Here is a 17,411-nt window from a genome sequence, read left to right on the forward strand (position 1 = left end):
CTGTGGGCAGGAGGATGAGGGAGAGCATTTGCGGCAGAGAGAACTCTAGTAACACTCGAATGAGAGGCAAGAAGGAATGACCCGGCAGTGGCAATAGGGGTGGGGAAAAATCTGGCTCCTAGTATCGGGGGGAATACAAGACAATATCCAGTTTTATTGTTGGGTAAATGTTTTCTCATTTATAAAATGAAGACAATATCAAATCAAATTATTGTCAAGATTATATAAGTGGGTTTGCTTTAAAGTTAATTTATAGCCCATCTTCGTTCCAGAAAAGATTTAATGCCCCTTAAACTAAAATAATAGATGTGAAAATACTGTGAAAGACCCCCACGAATATGAAAGATCGCCCCTGACCATTAGCACTGACACCATCATGAACATCGGTTGAGTTTAGAGACTGTGAGTTTGTGATGCTGCACAGGGCAGGGCAGAGGGGAAGCTCAGTTGACTGGCCAAGCAGATCATTCCAGGTATGGCCTTGGGGCCTGGAAGAAAGCCCAAGGTTTATGAAGCACGTCCGGGAGTTGTGAGCTCAGTGGGCCTGGAATCAGGGGCACACTGTGAGCCAGACACTGTGCCAGACCTATTGAAACTGTTTATCTCATTGAATCCTCAGAGCAAATCTGCAAGGAAATCATTATTTAAATTTAAAAAAAAAGACTTTACAGATGAGAAAATTTGAGGCTCTCAAAGGTTAATTAGCCTCCTCCATGGGAATCCACGCTGACTTTTCTGTTCTTTCCCAGTGATGCATAACACTTCTGTGTCTGAAAGGGCAGAGCTGTGGTTCCATAGAAATGTGTCCTCAGCAACAGCCTGTCTGCAGCCCAGGCAGGAGTTGAAGGCTGCTGAGGGCGGGTGAGGGGAGGGGGTGCCTGGCTAGCAGGTGGTGCTTCAGGGGGAAGAGCAAGCCCTGTGCCCTCCCTCTACAGTTACCCCTTCTCTCTGTCCTTCGGCAACAAGCAGCCCCTGGGTGCCCCCCTTCCCCTGGCAGGCCGCCACTGGCAGCTCTCCAGCTCTCTCATCCCTGGTCTCATCTCACAGTGATGTGACCTGGCGGTGCTCTGGGGCCTGGCCTGGCTGCAGGTCACAGCTCAGTCTTGTGGCTGCCATGGAACCTCTCTCCTTAGGCTCACAAAACCAGGGTATGGCACTGTGAATTCCTTGCAGGGGGTTGAGGTAGGACTGTGGAGTTGGCACCATCCGTTGTCCCTCCAACATCATGTCCAAGGGGAAAAAATGCTGTTGAACCAATAAAACACTTGACAAAATTCCCCAGCATCACTTTTAACTAGTCACCTACTCTTGCCTTGGGCAGTCAGCCACCTCTCCAGTTCCCATCTTGGCAAATCCTAAACATGGGGTTTCTGGCTGCCCCAGGAATGGTCCCACTGGGAAAACCCTGTGAGGACCCCCATGGCCCACCCCTGGCCTGATCCCAGGGACTCTTCATCCTGACCTAACCCAACCTTGATTCTGCTTCCACCAAGTCCTGTACCAAGTACAGTGGTCCCCCAAGTCCCCCCCATACACACACCTTACATGAGACTGGCTGTCCTGGGTGACTACCAGCCACCAGGAACAGGCATCTTTAGGGACAGATCTCAGACAGCAAGTTCTACCCAAGACAGCAAGAGGAATGAAAAAAGGCAGTTCTGTGGGTTCAGACATGAGGGTGGCGAGTGTAAACCGCTGGTCTGCCCTGAAGTCAGGGTCATGGAAACAAAGAGGAAGTAGGGAAACAGAGACAGTTCAGAGGAGGGAAGAAGGCAGGGGAGGCTGAGCACAGGCCTCGAACCTCACTGATGCCTTGTGTGCCAGCAGGTGCAGGATGAGTGGGAGGGTCCTGCCAGCTGAAAGGGCAGAGCCAGGGTTTGGTACCACTCATCAGGGGGCACCAGGGACAGGGTACAAGCCCTGACTCTATCTGGAGGGTGATGGTGTCTGAATGTATCCATGCCCCTCCCCAAACCTGGGGCTGCCCTCCTCCTGCCTCAGTTCCCAGCCCCTCACCCCTGGAGCAGGGATCAGCATCAAGAACCTGGAAGAGCAGGACTCAAAAGGAAGGGGGTTCTAGAGTCTCAGTAGCCATGCTCAGTAAGGCGCATGCTCAGAGCTCACCTGATGTAGAGAGCCTGCACTTCAGGGAGACCATGGGGCCTGCACGTGCTGAGCCAGTCACTCAGCCTCCACTGGCCCTTTCACTGTGGTCTGATCTAGAGGAAGCCTTGAGGACCAGAGCTCAGCCAGGATCTTACAGATCAGCCTTGGATTGGCTCCATCAGAGGTAGAGGCCCTGGGCATCCTGGCCCCCCTCCCAGGGGCTTAAACCCCCCATCCTAATGAGTATGCACTCATACATTTGCTGAGTAAATAAATGAGGTAAAGAGACAGGAGAGGCTGTAGAGGAAAAAAGAATGCAATGATCATAAGGAGAAGGGGAATATTTTTGTGTGGTTGCTGTATAACTGACATTATATCCACTTAGCAACTGGGGGTGAGTCAGAGGTGGACGGTCTTCCTGAAACCCACCCCTGACTGGGTAATTCCCCTGCTTAAAATCTTTCAATGACTCTTTTTTGCAATCAAAGTAAAATCTGAACGCCTTAAGGAAGCTTCCAGGGTCATATGTGATCCGGCCCCTGCCTACTTCCAGTCTCTTGCCAGACCCAACCACACACCTCCACCCCACCCCTGCTGGCCCTGCCTTCTGCATTCCAGGTGATTGGACATTAGACACAGACTGTTCTGCCATTTGCTTTTTTCACTCAATGCATCATCAACCTCTTGCTAGGCCCACAGGTCTGCATTCATACCCAACACTTTCTATGCATGATCCCACTTAATCCTCTTAACAAATCTGTGAGATGGGGTAACTACACCCATTTTACAACAAAAGAAACTGAGGATGAAAGGTTAAGTGACTTGTCCAGGTGGTTGTTCATGCTAAGCCATGCTCCCAACTAGCTGTGAAGATGACAGTAAGCACAGGCAAGCAGGGCTATCACTGGCATCCCACAGCCCAGTAGCTGGGACCCAGAAACACAGGGTGGTGGGAAGGAAAGGAGGACAGGCCTGTCAGACACATGCCTGGGGAAACTGGCCTGGAGTGACCAGCTCAACATGATTTGCCCAGGATTTTCCAAGTTTTAGCACTGAATGTCCCACATCCCAGGAAACCATCAATCCTTGTTTTAAAACTGAAAGTTCTACATCCTGGGAATACCTACCCTCAGTCCCCAGCAAGCGGGGTCCCTTAGTCACCCTAAATCAGGTCAGATTCCTTGACCATCAGATGAAGTGCCTAAGGATAGGCAAGCTCAAAGCCAAGATTAAAGCTCCAATTCAGATATCAAAATGTGCAAGATACGCACACAGGCACAGTGAGACCCCAGCCAGAATAGATGGTTTCCAGCCAGAAACTGAGGCAGAGGGGAAACGAGCCCCCGTCGTGGGCAAGGGCTGGCCGGGACCAGGCTGGACCAGGACAGGGGCCAGAGAAGAAACGCCAGTCCAGAGCCCCAGCTGTCTTACTTGCAGCTGTGTCGCCAGTTTCCAGCACACAGCAAGAGCCAGATGCAGGCAAGTGGGCATGCAGGCTCCAAACAACCAGAGGGGATCCTCAAGACCCCGATGCAACCAGCTGGGTGGCACCACAGCTAACTCCCAGGTTGGATGCGTAGGGGCAGGCAGATGCAAGGAGCCAGGACAGGGACAAACCCATCTGAGACAGGGACAGAGAGAACAGCCGACGGGGGCCTTGCTGCTGGAGGGCTCACCGTGCTGACGGCCCTGGGGGACGGGGGCACCTGGTCAGGACACAGTCATTTTCCTTCCTCTCTTAGGGGAGACCCAGCCTTCAGCAAGCACAACCAAGACGACAAATCTTTCACTGAGGCCTACTCCCAAAATATTCACTGTGAGGAAGTCTCTATCATTAGCCAAAATTCAAGGCCAGTCAAGCAGGGGGTATCACTTCTCACTTGCAGGGCGCTTTCTACATTATCGCAGCGCGGCCCGCAGGGTCTCTACGGTCAGGCCTGGGAGGTAGCGGCGCCACCTCGTGGCTCTTTTGAGAACACCACAGGGCTGTTTCAGCCCCTTCACCTGCTGGGGTGTGCTCAGCCCACGGTTTCTGAGAACTCACAACTTTGGGTACCTTAATAAGGACATCTGCCCTGCTATTTAACAATATGATCCGCTGCTCACCCTTTATAATGATCAAACATATAAAATCAATCCTCAAATTCCGTGTAGATTCAAAGACTTGTAACCTTTGTGTTTTCAGAAAACCCAGAGCTATAATAAATCCACTTTTGCTGAGCTAACTGGTATGAAACACCCATATGCAAATTAGAGAAAGATGACACTTCTCAAGCCACATTCTCACATATGGGGACTCACCTTTCTTTCTCCTAAGAGGAAATAGGGTGACTATCTACTATGGTGCTTGTTGGCTAGTAAGGTTGTCAGTCATAAGTCAAATAACTGCTGAAATACCAGTGCCCTGGGGACACTGCTATGAAGGAGGGCACAGGTGCTGTAAGTCAGTGTGATGGAGCAGGGTGTGTGGCATAGCCCCAGGGGGCAAATAAGGCTGCCCCTATGATGTCAAAGAGAAGTTAAGTCGGAACAAGACAAGACACTCAAAGAGGACAGGACATGAGCTTTCAGTGCATTACATGGACAAGCCTGATGGGAGATGCCTGCTGGGAACTATGGGCTTGGAATTGGCCCCAAGTATTGGGGGTGTTTTAACTGGTTCCCTTTCATGAACCTCCCACCACCATGCAAGACACACATGCACATATGTGTGTGCACATTCACACACATACCCACGCATAATTGATTTCTAATCTCTGTGTTGGAAAAGAATTAAGACACATGCAGATGAGAACTGTAGTGGGATGGAGTCATGCTCAGGTGGGGAAGAGCTTAAAGTCTCTTTAAAAGAAAACCTTATCTTTGAGATTTAGATGAGGTAAGTCTGGAGAATAGCAGCTGAGGTTGCCCAGGGAAGAGTATCTAGACTGAGTCCCCCTGTCAAGGGACGAGAAGATGGGGTCACAGCTCAACACAGTTAGGAGACTTCATAGACGCAGAAATTCAGATGCCTTTGGGTTCACTTCCTGCTGATGTTTGAAGGAGGCTGATGGAATGCATGTGAGTCCTAGAATCAGACCAATGTGTGTTCTAACCCCAGCTCCAGCATGATTTGCCAAATTAACTTCTCTGAGCTGTTTCATCATCTGTAAAATGAAATTAAGAATCCCTAGGCTGCAAGGAAGCTCATGCTTTGTTCCGGCCCCCAAGGCTGGACTCCTACCCCCGTAAGCCACTGCTCTCTCCTGCCCTGCATGATAGAGGATTGTTTTGCCAAAAATTATTGGTTCTCTCTTGCTAGAAAAAAAAAACCTTCAAAATTCAAAATGTTTAATTTGTGCTAATCTCATAAAAAACAGATTTTTAAAAACATTTATTTTCCATGCTGGTATAAATAAATCATCAAATAAATAAATTAGGGGGATGAGACAGCTCCACCTTACAGAATACCAGCTCATAAATGTAAAAGGAATGATGGAAATAGAAAATCACCAGTAGGCAAACTTAATGGTACTAAGTGTCACAAGCAAGTACCATTGAAAGGACAATGAGAAATAAGATATTTGCATAACTTCAAAGTGTCTCCCCTACAAGGTACTTATTAAGTAAGCACACACAGGAAAATATAACTTTACAGTGAATAAACCTGGCAGACATATGTTAAACCACAAGTAATAAGACATATCAATGTCAGTGATATGATGCCCTGAGAAGGATGGTACATCGTTTCCATGGTATTCCTGCCAAAAAAGCATAACTTCAATTGAATCATGAGAAAACACCAGACAAAGTAAGGGTCTTTCTACAAAACAAATGACCAGTCATCTTCAAGAGTATCAAGGCATGAAGGACCAAAAAAAAAAATGAAAGCAAAGACAAAACACTGAGAAACCCTCAGAGATTAGAGAAGGTTAAGAAAACATACCAACTGAACACAATGCAGAGCCCTAAACTGGATCCTAGACTAAAATAAGGGCATTAGTGGAAAAACTGGTGAAATTCAAATAAGGTCTGTGGAGTAGCTAATCAATGTTGTATCCACATTACCTTTACTGAATCTTTTAGCTATGAAAGGAACTCATGGAGGCAATTTAAACAATACAGAAGAGTATAAGGTAGAAATGCCTCTCCCAAAGTCCTACCTCTTACAATCACTGTTAATGGTTTGGTGTTTTTTTAATCTTTATATAAAACAAAAATAAATACATGTATTTACATGTTTTATGTACATGTACATAAATGGAATCCTAAAATATATATTGCTATATTCGCTCAATATATCTTGGACTATATAACTATCTTTTTGTAGCTGTATAATATTCCATTAAAAAGATAAACAATTATTTATTTAACCAGTCTCAGATTTGTCTCCAGTTTTTCTCTATTATAAATGATACTGCTATAAAAACTTGTATATGTGAGTGTGAGACATACACTTATAATACATAACATATTATCTATGTGTATAATAGAATCTTAGAAGGGTGGTTGAGTCAGAGAATAAGAAAAGTTCAAATTTTGATATTTCCACCAAGAGTGAAGGAAAATTATTTCCCCATATCCTAATAATAATCAGCATTTTTTAATTTTTTCAGTAAGTGGACAAAACATGAATTATCAAATCTTGAGCCTATCTGAATGTCACTCCAAGGCCTCTCCTTGGTACCTTGAGTGAAGTGCTGTCTCTCCACTTGATGACCAGGTCACTTGAGCTCTCTGTGGTAGCCAGTCTCAAGGAGGTCTCATGTCTACTGGTATTCATGTCCTTGTAGAGCCCCCTCCATTATATCATGGTTGGTCTGTGTGACAAATGGAAAATGGCAGAAGTGATGCTATGTAGTTTTGAGGCTAGTTCATAAAAACGCACGTGGCTTCCCCTTGTTGTCCCTTGGCTCATTGGCCTTGGGAAACAAACACATTAGACTGACCCTCAGGCCCCCTCTGGAGGCCCCACTAGTATTGCACGATGAACTGTGGCCTCCTGCTGATAGCCATGTGAGTGAGCCACCCTGAAAGCAGATTATCCAGCCCCAGTGTACCATTCAGATGATTGCAGTCCAGGCCAAACATCTCAATCACAACCTCATGAAACCTTATATTAGAACCACCCCACCAAGCCACCCTCCATTCCTGATGCACAGAAACTGCATAGGATAATAAATGTTTGTTATTTTAAGCTACTAAATTCTGGGGTGATTTGTTATGCAGCAATAAATTACTAATTCACCCTCTGAGCCTCACTTTCCACATCTGTTAGGCAGGAATGATCATAATAACAGTGCCCACTTCAGAGAGAAAGGAGACAAAAACACCACCCACCCCCACCCCTGCTTCCTCCACCTGGCCTCTAAGCACGAGTGTGTGTCCCCTTCTCTCATTGGGAGGCCCTTGTGCACAGGTTACCAGACCTCATGAAACAGAGAGGCATGTCTTGAGTTGCAATACCTTTGACCTTTTATTTAAAATGTATGTCAAATCAGCTTCTAATTCATCTCCAGACACATTATTCTGAGGATGAAGCAGGAGTGAACTTTGTTGCAATGTATTGCCTGCCCTTTTATTTGGTGAAATTACAGAAGCAAACAGACTAGTTGCTCTGGCCCTCAGAGCTGCCAAACCCCTCTGAGTGATCAGGGAGTGGCTGCCTAGGACTGTGGCCAGGCATGAGCTAGTGCGGGGGGCTGCAAAGAGCACGCCTGCCCTAGTGTAAGCGCCAGGACTGGAAGCCACATCCTTGTATCCGGCAATGTATACACACACATCCAAAAGATAAACTCCTCCTCCTTTCCCATCTGCTGGGGGCTCCTGGTGGACGGACTGAGCCCAGTGGTGGGGGTAGTGGGCAGGGGGAAGCAGGAGCCATGATCTCCAGGGGATACTGGCCTCCCAGCATCCAAGGCCCCTGAATTCTGAGACCAGCCCCTGAGTCAGGGACATAGGACGACTGACTGCTCCTCTCCTCTTGAGCATCACTGGAGCATCCCTGGCAGCCCCAGCCCCTCCGGCTTCCCTCCCACAGGTCAAGTTCCACCCAGACTATAACTAGCGCTGCTCTCCACTCTGCCACCTGGTGACTGGAATCAGCAGCTTCCACTTTCCCACAAGACAGCCACCTCCCGTGGGATGGAGATGCCTCCCTCCACTACCTGTGTTTGCAACTGTTTTTCCCAGCCTGAAGGAGCGACCAGGTTCTTTCTGTTCAGTCCTCCAAGCCAAAGAACTTGGGTGGATTTCCAGGAAAGGAGTCAGAACGTTTTAAATAGACACCATTCTGAGTCTTATTCAAAATTATTTCAGCTTCAGCCTGACTGCCAACCCGAGCCCAGATTGCGGACTTTGTCCTGCCTCCAGCCAAGCTCCCTACACCCCAAGGTCACTTTTCCTGGAAGGGTAAGTGACCTCTGTCCCTGCCTCTGTTCCGTTCTCAATAACTATGTCCACAGCCATTAATACCAACAGTCTTTCCACCCACACCCAGGACACTCTTGGCTGAAATTCTCCAGATAGGCATCAAGATGGCCCAGGAAACCTCATTTTATCTGCATATAACAACAACCACAAACAGTGGGCCCCCCCTCAAACTTGAAATCTGCAGTAATTAAGTCAGGCCACGGTGGAGAGAAGAGGGCCGTCCAACAAACACAACAGGAAGACATGTGAACTCTAATGGGTGCTCCTTAGGTTGAGAATGGACGATAGCTTCAGGGCTGATGAGCTCTGAGACCATCTCCACAGGATGGTGGCTTTGGAGAAAAGACAGAGTAGGAAGAGGAAATGACTGGAAAAAGGAGTGCTCCCTAATCACCTCTAAATACTGGTTCCTACCACAGAGGCCATGGCAGGCTTCGGAATACATAAGCCTAGTGTTTGAACTCTGATTCTGTCACTTATCTCGGTGACCTTGGGTGAGTCACTTCACTTCTCTGAGCTCTAGTTTCCTCCTCTAGTGAATGGGTGTGCAGACCTCTGCTCCATAGACTACAGGGAGTAAGCAAAGTCGAGTATGTGAATGCACCTAGCAAGAAGCCACGTTCCAGGAAAGAGCCCACCTCTGCTGCACTGCCTTTACCCTATCTGATGTCAAGCAACACAGAAAAAACATAATCAGGGAGAAAGGAACTTTAAATTCCCTTCTGCAGAACCAAGAAAAAAAATGCTTGATTGTATGTATCACCCTTGCAGAAACTAAGTCAATTCAATGTACCTTTACTGAGCACCAACGTCCCTGTGGGAGACGGGGTCTCTATCCTCAAGGAGCTCGCAGCTCAGCAGTGGGGACAGAAGAAATTGCCATATTCCAAATAGGTGGGGGTAATAACAACAGGTAACATTTATATAGCACTTACTCTATTCTAGGATGAATATCCAATTAACCCTAAAAGCCATCCTTTAAGGTAGGTACTGCTATTATCCTCACAACTTTGCATATGGGAAAGTTGAACAATAGAGAGATCAAAAGATGTGCCAAAGGTCACACAGAAAAGAAGTAGCAGAAATGAGATTTGAACCCAGGTAGTCAGCACTGACAATCCATACACAACCACTCACTAAATAGCCATACCTGCCTGGCTATACCATCTACCTTTCTCCAAACATGCAGTGATCTTTCACACCTCTGAGCAGCCATTCACACCATTCCCTCTGCCTGCAAGTTCTCCATCCTGTCCGCCTGCAAAAATCCTCATTCTATTTTTAAGAATATGTCCTATGTGAAGCCTTCTGAACTCCATGACACATGGCACACACCTTTCTGGCACTTGTGACAGCGTTATAATTATCGGGTTGGTTCCCAGACCCCTAATTACACTGGGCAGGAACACCTGAGGGCAGGCACGAAGCTGTCCCAGTCCTAGTCCCAGGACCCATGAATGTTACCTTTTAGGGCATGAGGCAGGTTTCACTGCATTCCTCACTTTATACAAGATGACACTGAGATACAGAGAATGAGAGCCAGCCCTGGACATGGCCCATCCTTATCTGAAGGAGGAGGAAGGGACAGGTGGGGTGCGGGAAGGGTGTAGGAGGTGAAAAACATTCCAATTTAAGATGGAAAGAAGCATTCTCGTCTGGGAAACTGGACCCTGTGGTGGCTTTAGGGACTGGGGTCTGGGATGCTGGCTCTCACCCAAACTATCCAGTGTGTGACCCTTGGCGATGGCCTTCCCCTTCTGATCCCCAGCTTCTTCCACTGAAGCTCAGGGAGGCCAGGAGCATGCCTGCCTAAGAGCACCTAAGTCGTAAATGCTAGAATCAGGACCGAATTCCAAATTGACCAGCAACCCTAGCACCACCCTTTCCACCCCACAGAGAACATGTCAAGGCTTAGCAAACCCTCCTGGTCCCCATGCACAGAAAGCCATAGGACCCCAGTCATTCTGGAAGGTGAAGAAACTCTGCTCTGCTTCCAAGACCTGGGAAACATTCATTCCGTCTGTCTTGACAATTGGTTTCAGCCCCGGGCAAGTTCAGTATGGATTCAATGTGACCGAGGAATGACAACAGAACATTCTTGGGGTGAAAGGGTTATACCCAACCTTATTTCCATGGTGGCAGGTCAATCACTAGAACCCCATCCACTCAGAGTGAGTCTGCACACAGCAAGCTGGTCTCTGCCTCTGGGCCTCTCTGCCCACACAGTCGTCCCACATAGCTGTCCTCTGGGCCTCTGTCCTCGGCGCTGCCACCACTCCAGCCTCTGCTCTCCTGCAGCCTTGCAGCCATGCCACTGTGTCATCCAGAGCACTGGGTGGAGCTCTTCATATAGAGTCAATAACAATGTATTGCCCACACGTGTGTAGTGAGGCAACCGACCAGGGCCAGGTGAGAATCCTGGCCGTAGGAACCTCCACTTTAACCACACCTTCCTTCCTTCAGTCCTTGATCCAGTGTCTCCTAGGTCAGCCATGCAGAGGCCCTCTCTGTTGGACGCTGCAGCATCAGAACAGTGGTGGAGAACTGAGAGGCCACACCCCCAAGAAAGGCAAGGAGGGAAGAGCTGTGGGGCTCCTAGGGGGGGGTGCCCAGCTGGGGATTCCCTGGGTGCCCCTTCCCTATGGTCCTTGAAACAACCCAGAGAGATGCAGATTTGTGATGTAAAACAACAGGCCACCATACTTGCCCTACTGGAGTTTCCAGAACCACACAATATGCTCGATTGAAAGGCTCCTTTAGGAGCTTGATTTTTTTAACATTAGAGAATTAAATCAATAGTCGCCATTTCAGCTTCTCTGTGATTATGTCCTTTGTGTCCTCTCTGCTATTTAGCAACAAACTCTGTAAAAAATCACAACCTATGTATCTGTACCAAAGGAAACCAAGGGAAAGGGGAAAGGAAAGGAATTAACAGAAGATGAGCACCTGTTCTGCACCAGGCCCTGCTCTAGGCACGTTACAGCCATTGTCTTAGGTCATCCCCACCAGGACCCCAAAAGGAAGAAGGAAGATGTGGCTATAATCTGCATCTCATGAATTAGGAATCTGAAGCTCAGAGAGGTAAGGAGACTTCTCCAGGGTCAAACAGCAGAGCAGAGCCTGCACTGGAACTCTGGCCTTTTGGAGCCCAAGCGCATCCTCCTCCATTGCTTTCTTGGTTGATTTCCTCCACTCAGACAGGCCCCCAGCCCAGTGACAGGCTCACTTGGCACCGAGGACCTTCCTCCGGCAGGCAGCTCCCCTGTTTTCAGGCACAGTTCGTGACGTCCGTGGGAAGGCTCTTCCTGACCACCTGGCTGGGCCCCTCAAGTGGTTGGTGCTGGGCCTCCCTAATGGCCCCAGCAATAGGAGGAGAAACCCCAGATCTCCTATCTACAGAGCGTCAGGACAACAGCCTGAGAAGCAGGATTTTAATGTGCAGGGTCCCCGGTTTGGAACCAGGAGTGGGGTGGCTATGACAAGGCTTAAATCTTAGAAAAACTAAGTGGTGTCTTAGGACTGACTGACCAGCTGTACAACTGGAGGCTGTCAGATACACCTTGGCTCCTCTCTAGCTGGGAGACTTTAGATGAGGCTCTTTTCCTTTCTACGGCAGAGTTTTCAATAAAATAAAACTAATACTATCTTCCACTGGGGTTAGAGTGCCTAAATTACAGGTTAAACAGAAAAGTGTCTGGAGTTTTTCCCACTTGGTGTCCACAGAAGGGGCCAACGTTGTAATACTCTATCGTGGGGACACTGGCTGACACGGAAGAACAGAAGAGGAACACAACAGGATTCTGGGTGCAGTGTTCTGGGTCCTCCCTGAAGATGTGTCCTTGCATTACAGCTCAGTTGTGTGGCCGCAGATACCCAAACTTAAGAAATAATAACACCTTTCATCAATTAACTCGGAATACTTGAGGGTGGGACTCGGGCATGAGTAGTTTTTAAAGCTCCCAGGTGACTGCAGTGTTCATCTAAGGTTAAGCAGCCACGGCTTCACACCATCCCCCAGGAGGCCTGCCTTAGGAAAGCAGGCTCCTTCCAGCACCTAGCTGAGCCCAGCCAGGCACAATGATGTGCTGCTCCACACTGACTGGGAAACCTAATTGCCTTAAGGTTCTGTGCAGAGCCAGCCGGGACTTAATCATTCCACTCACATCAAAATATTTACTTCAAATAGTCATTACCACCTGGAAGGGGCTTGCAGGTAGCTAGGGAAGAGGAGGTGGGGGAGGCAGCAGAGTTCAGCACGCCCTGTAAGGCAGGCAGGCTGTTTGCAGAGGCTGCTCTCACCGTCATCCAATGTTCCACTCTCCTCCACCCCCCTGAGAGATTACTTGAGTTAAGTGTTTGCACTTTAATGCTCAAAGGCCTGAATCATCCGATTCTGCCTGGCACAGGTGCTGGGGCTTGGGAACATACGGCAGGTGATTTGCATAAAGTGACTGATTTGCATGGAGTGGAAAATTTGCATGCAGTAAATAGCTAAGAGGAGGATAAAATTGTGGCCCAGAAATGGCCTAAAATAATGTGCTAATTTGTAACCCCTGTGTAATCTGAATGCTTCTCTGAAAAGCGATTGTCTACCTTCAAAGAGAGAGCAACCCAGTTCCTGGCAATCAACAGCTCATGTCCTGAGAGTCTGGTGAGACTACAAATGATGGGACCCAAGGATGAGTGGGACCATTGGTGTCCCACAGACACTTACACACCACCACACCCTCCCAGCTCAGTACTGTCCAGGCACTTTGTTCATGCCCAGAGGCAGCTCCCAAGAGGTGCTTCTCCACCAGGCTGTGAGCTCCCTGGAGGCAGGAGATTTATCCAATTCAGCTCTACACCCCAGCATCCAGCACAGGGTAAGGCACTGTTCCAGTAAGGAATGTTTTCAGCTGCAGGTAAGAGAAATCCCAACTAACAATGACTTAAACCATAAGAATATTTACTGTTTCCGTAACAAATCCAGCAGCAGATTGGAGGAGGGTGACCCAGCAGTATCATCGAGAACATCTGCTCCTGGAATCCGTCCATGCTCCCAGCCTCAAGATGGCTCTCGTATTCGGGTGGCTGTCCCAGCAACAAGCCATCACATCCTCCTCACCCTCCTAAGGCAATGCACAAGGCAAGAGGGCTCGCAGCTAAAGGGCTGCTCGATCTTACCAGGGAGGAAGAGTTTCCCAGAATTCCCAGCTGACATCACTTTGACCTCATTTGCCAGAGCTGCCCCACTTCTAGACTGATCGTTATCAAAAGGGAAGAGGACTGGAGCCAGGCACATTGCCGCCTGAACAAAAATCAAGATTCTGTTGGCAGGGGAAAATCGGAGAAAGGGTTTTGGGTAGAAAAATAACAATATCTACCAAGGACAATAAATGTCTGTTAATGAAGAGATGGAGCAGCTGCTCATGAAACCTAAGTGGGGTCTTCTCTCCTGCTAAGCCCCAATCCAAATACTGGGACCTTATCACTACATGACACAGGAATTCAACTCAGTAAGAAGGAAGGAAAGCATGTAGGAATGAGTTCCATTACTTACTAACCAGCAGCATGGGAGTCAGAGAACAGGGGAGAGGCAGCAGCAGGAATTAAATCAGAAAACTGAGAGTTTGTTTTGGCACGAAGAGTGTTGCCATTACCATGGTAATAGTGATACTGTAGAAAAATAATGTTTTTAAAGCACTTACTATATGGCAAGCACTTCTTCTAAACTATCAGTTTTCTTTTTAAGTTTTTTTAATTGTCTTAAATTTTTCTAGACTTTCATAGGTTTCCTTTCAGACTGCCAAAGCAATTCTGGTCACTGCAACATGCCGATTAATACAGAGGTGTATAAATGAATAGCCAACATCCCTCTCCCCATCAAAATAACCAGTGTGGACAGTTTGGCAGACCATTACGCTTTCACATATGTGAAATACCCTCTCTGCTTTGAGGCTCACACCTCTAAGGTTGGGTTGTCTTTAGCCCTCATGCCAGGATCTTAGGACAGTGCAACTTTCTTGCAGAAGATGCTTCCAACCCTCCAGGTCCTTCCTGATTTTAACATTTGCTCTTGTTCCTTTCTCACTCCATTCCTCATTCCCATGATAACTCTTCTTTACATGACTGACACTCCTTGGTTCCTGGGCCCCTCCTACCTTTCCCCGAATCATTATTACCATCATTATTACTTCATCTTCTTCCCTCTTCAGCTGGACCCTTGGAACATCCCTTCCCCCACTCTTGCTAATGCTTCAACATCCACCCCTCTGTTCTTCTACCCAACAGGTTGCCAAACTTCAGTCAACTCAGTTATCGTCTTTCTCCACTCATCTGGCCAGACAGCCGAGTGAAACTGAAGGAAACAATACATCCCTCAGCTTGGTGCCCCCAACGTCACTGGGGCCACTGGCATTGCCCTAGCTGACAGGACGTGTAAGATTGGGGACACGCACGTTCGTTCCCAACACCCTCCCAAGGTTGGGCCCTGAAATGATAACACAAACAATTTTTGGAGAACTACAACACTTAAATAATTTACTTAAACTAGAGCAGACTCAGGATTATTTCTATCCTGTGTCTCTCACTCATTGATTCCACTATGTTTTTATGAAGGGGAGGGGAAGTAGGTGGAGTTCCTACAGGAATTCTGCTTTACTTTGTGTATAATTCTCTTCCAACTTATTTTGCTTCATAGTAAATGAAGAGTTACTCATAGGCTAATCTCTGGCTAGACAGGCCACAGATGTATTATTATTAATCAAACTCAAATGTTGCTGGGCCACTTTTCCAGTCTCAGGACAGTGTCACATCAGAAAAAAATATGGTTCCAATTCTCAAGGCATTGGAAGGCCAATGAATCATTCCTGAAGTTTTCTTGGAGAGAGGGAGGTGGGCATTCTATCCACATTGCTCAGCAAAGCTTCTTAAAATTCCCTATTTTCCTGTTCAAGGTGGATGGAGTATTTGCATATGTGACAGAATTAATGCTCACCACACCATTTTCTGTTCCTGGACAAAAGAAAACTATTTCTCAGGCTCCCTTGGTTTTAGTGAATGGAATGTGAACAAATGTGAACTGTGTCACTTCCAACCCCATGTAAGTAAGAGCTGGCTTGCCTCTTAGTTTCTTTTCCTGCTGCAGGAACCTTGGCTGTCACATGCTGAGATGGTACTACCTCAGAGAGTGTGGATCCCTGAAACAGGGAGGAGAGCACCCACAGCCTCCATCAGAATTTGCAAGAACAAAAAATAAACTTCTGTCCTGTTAAAACACTCAGATTTGAGAATTGATTGGTTACAGCAGCATAATTTATCTTATCGTGAATAATCCAGCTATGGATGCAGATTCTCACAGATCCTGGGTAAAGAAACTAGAACTCTTTCTAATATCAAGAAGTCTAGAGTCCCAGAAGACTTAGCTTCTCATGACCCTTTGCAGACTCCACAGTGCTCAGCAGTTAGTTTTAATCCAGTCTCCTCTGCCTCTCTGTATCTCTGTTGCCCCATATATTCAATGGGAATAATAACAGTCCCTGCTTTCTAGGGATGCTGTAAGGACTAAAGAGATAAGGCCTAGCAATTTTACTTTTAGGAATTTATTCTACAGATTAACTCACACCTGTATTTTTACAAAGAAATACATAGAAGGAGTTTTGCTGCCCTGTTTTCTGCAGGAGCAAAGAACTGGGAACAACCTAAATTCCCCTCAAAAAGAAAGCAGTTTAATTATATATATGACACACATTATTACAAGTAAAAAAACAAGGAGCAGAACCAACTGTATGAAATGTAACCCTCTGTTGTTATTTGAAGGACATGCCCATGTATATATCCATGTAAATGGATATACAAGAAACAACGTTTGCTTCTAAGGAGGGAAACAGAGATTGGGGTAGGAAGGGAATTATATTTTACTGCATATCTTCTGTACTATTTTAATTTTACATTTATCATTTTTAATAAAATAAGTGATACAGTAAATAAAGTGCTTAGCCAGTGAGTGTTAAATATTATTGTTGATGATGATGTTATTGTAATGGATTAATACTGATTTCCTTTGGCTAACATGACAGGTCAGGGGTTTCTGCCACTGGCTTCCTTGAAAGGCCTGTCTCCTACCTTCTTACCTTCTCCCCTTTTCTCTCAGGGGAATAAGAAACAGGAAACTATAGAGACCAAATTCCTATTTGGGGTCTTCCCTAGAAGGAGCAATTCTACCTGGACATGTCTGCACACCAACACAGCCCTTGGCTACCTCTCAGGAAGGGTGTCAGGCTCAGTCAGAGGTACTGGGAATATTGCAGGATTACTCGAGCAGGTGGAACCTGTTGCCACACTCCAGGGCCTCTTAGAGAAATGCTAGTTCTTGAATAGTAGCCCCAACTCCAGAGTTTGTAGGTGATGGTGACTGCCATCACCACTGCCGTGTGTACTGCCACCTGGGACTGGCACAAGGAGGGGAAGCTGAGTAAGAACATTCCCTCCCTAATGTGGCCACCCTGCCACATTTAGATCTCCATTCTGGAGTCGCCTTCCCAGAAAAGCCTTCCCTGATTGCCCAATGAAACAGCATCCCTCCGTCATAATACTCACTTCTTGCTCAAGTCTTATTTGTGTGTTGACCTGACTTTTGATCCATCCCTTCCTCTAAAATTTAAGCTCTTTGCATATTGGTTCACCACAGTCTCCCCAGTACCTTGAAATGTGCCTAGCCCATGGTTGGTAACTATGATGGTTAATTTTATGGGTCAACTTGGCTGGGCCAGGGGGTACCCGGACCTTTGGTCAAATACTATTCTGGGTGTGTCTGTGAGGGAGTTTCTGGATGAGATTAACAGTTGAATCAGTAGGCTGAGTAAAGCAGATTGCCCTCCCCAGTGTGGGTGGGCCTCACCCAATCAGTTGAA

The 17,411-nt window shown here is 47.1% G+C and overlaps 1 long non-coding RNA gene across 2 annotated transcripts in view; it reads right to left on the minus strand.

Moving 5' to 3' along the window:
• Positions 1–6,666: 6,666 nt before the first annotated feature.
• Positions 6,667–17,411, minus strand: part of LOC140849464 (uncharacterized) — a 37,681-nt gene continuing 26,936 nt past the window's right edge. For both annotated transcript variants that reach the window (XR_012131334.1, XR_012131333.1), the window contains exon 2: positions 6,667–6,905. This is a non-coding gene — a long non-coding RNA (uncharacterized lncRNA). The remainder of the gene's footprint in view (positions 6,906–17,411) is intronic.

This window comes from Manis javanica, chromosome 5, assembly GCF_040802235.1.
Source record: "Manis javanica isolate MJ-LG chromosome 5, MJ_LKY, whole genome shotgun sequence".
NCBI lineage: Eukaryota > Metazoa > Chordata > Mammalia > Pholidota > Manidae > Manis > Manis javanica.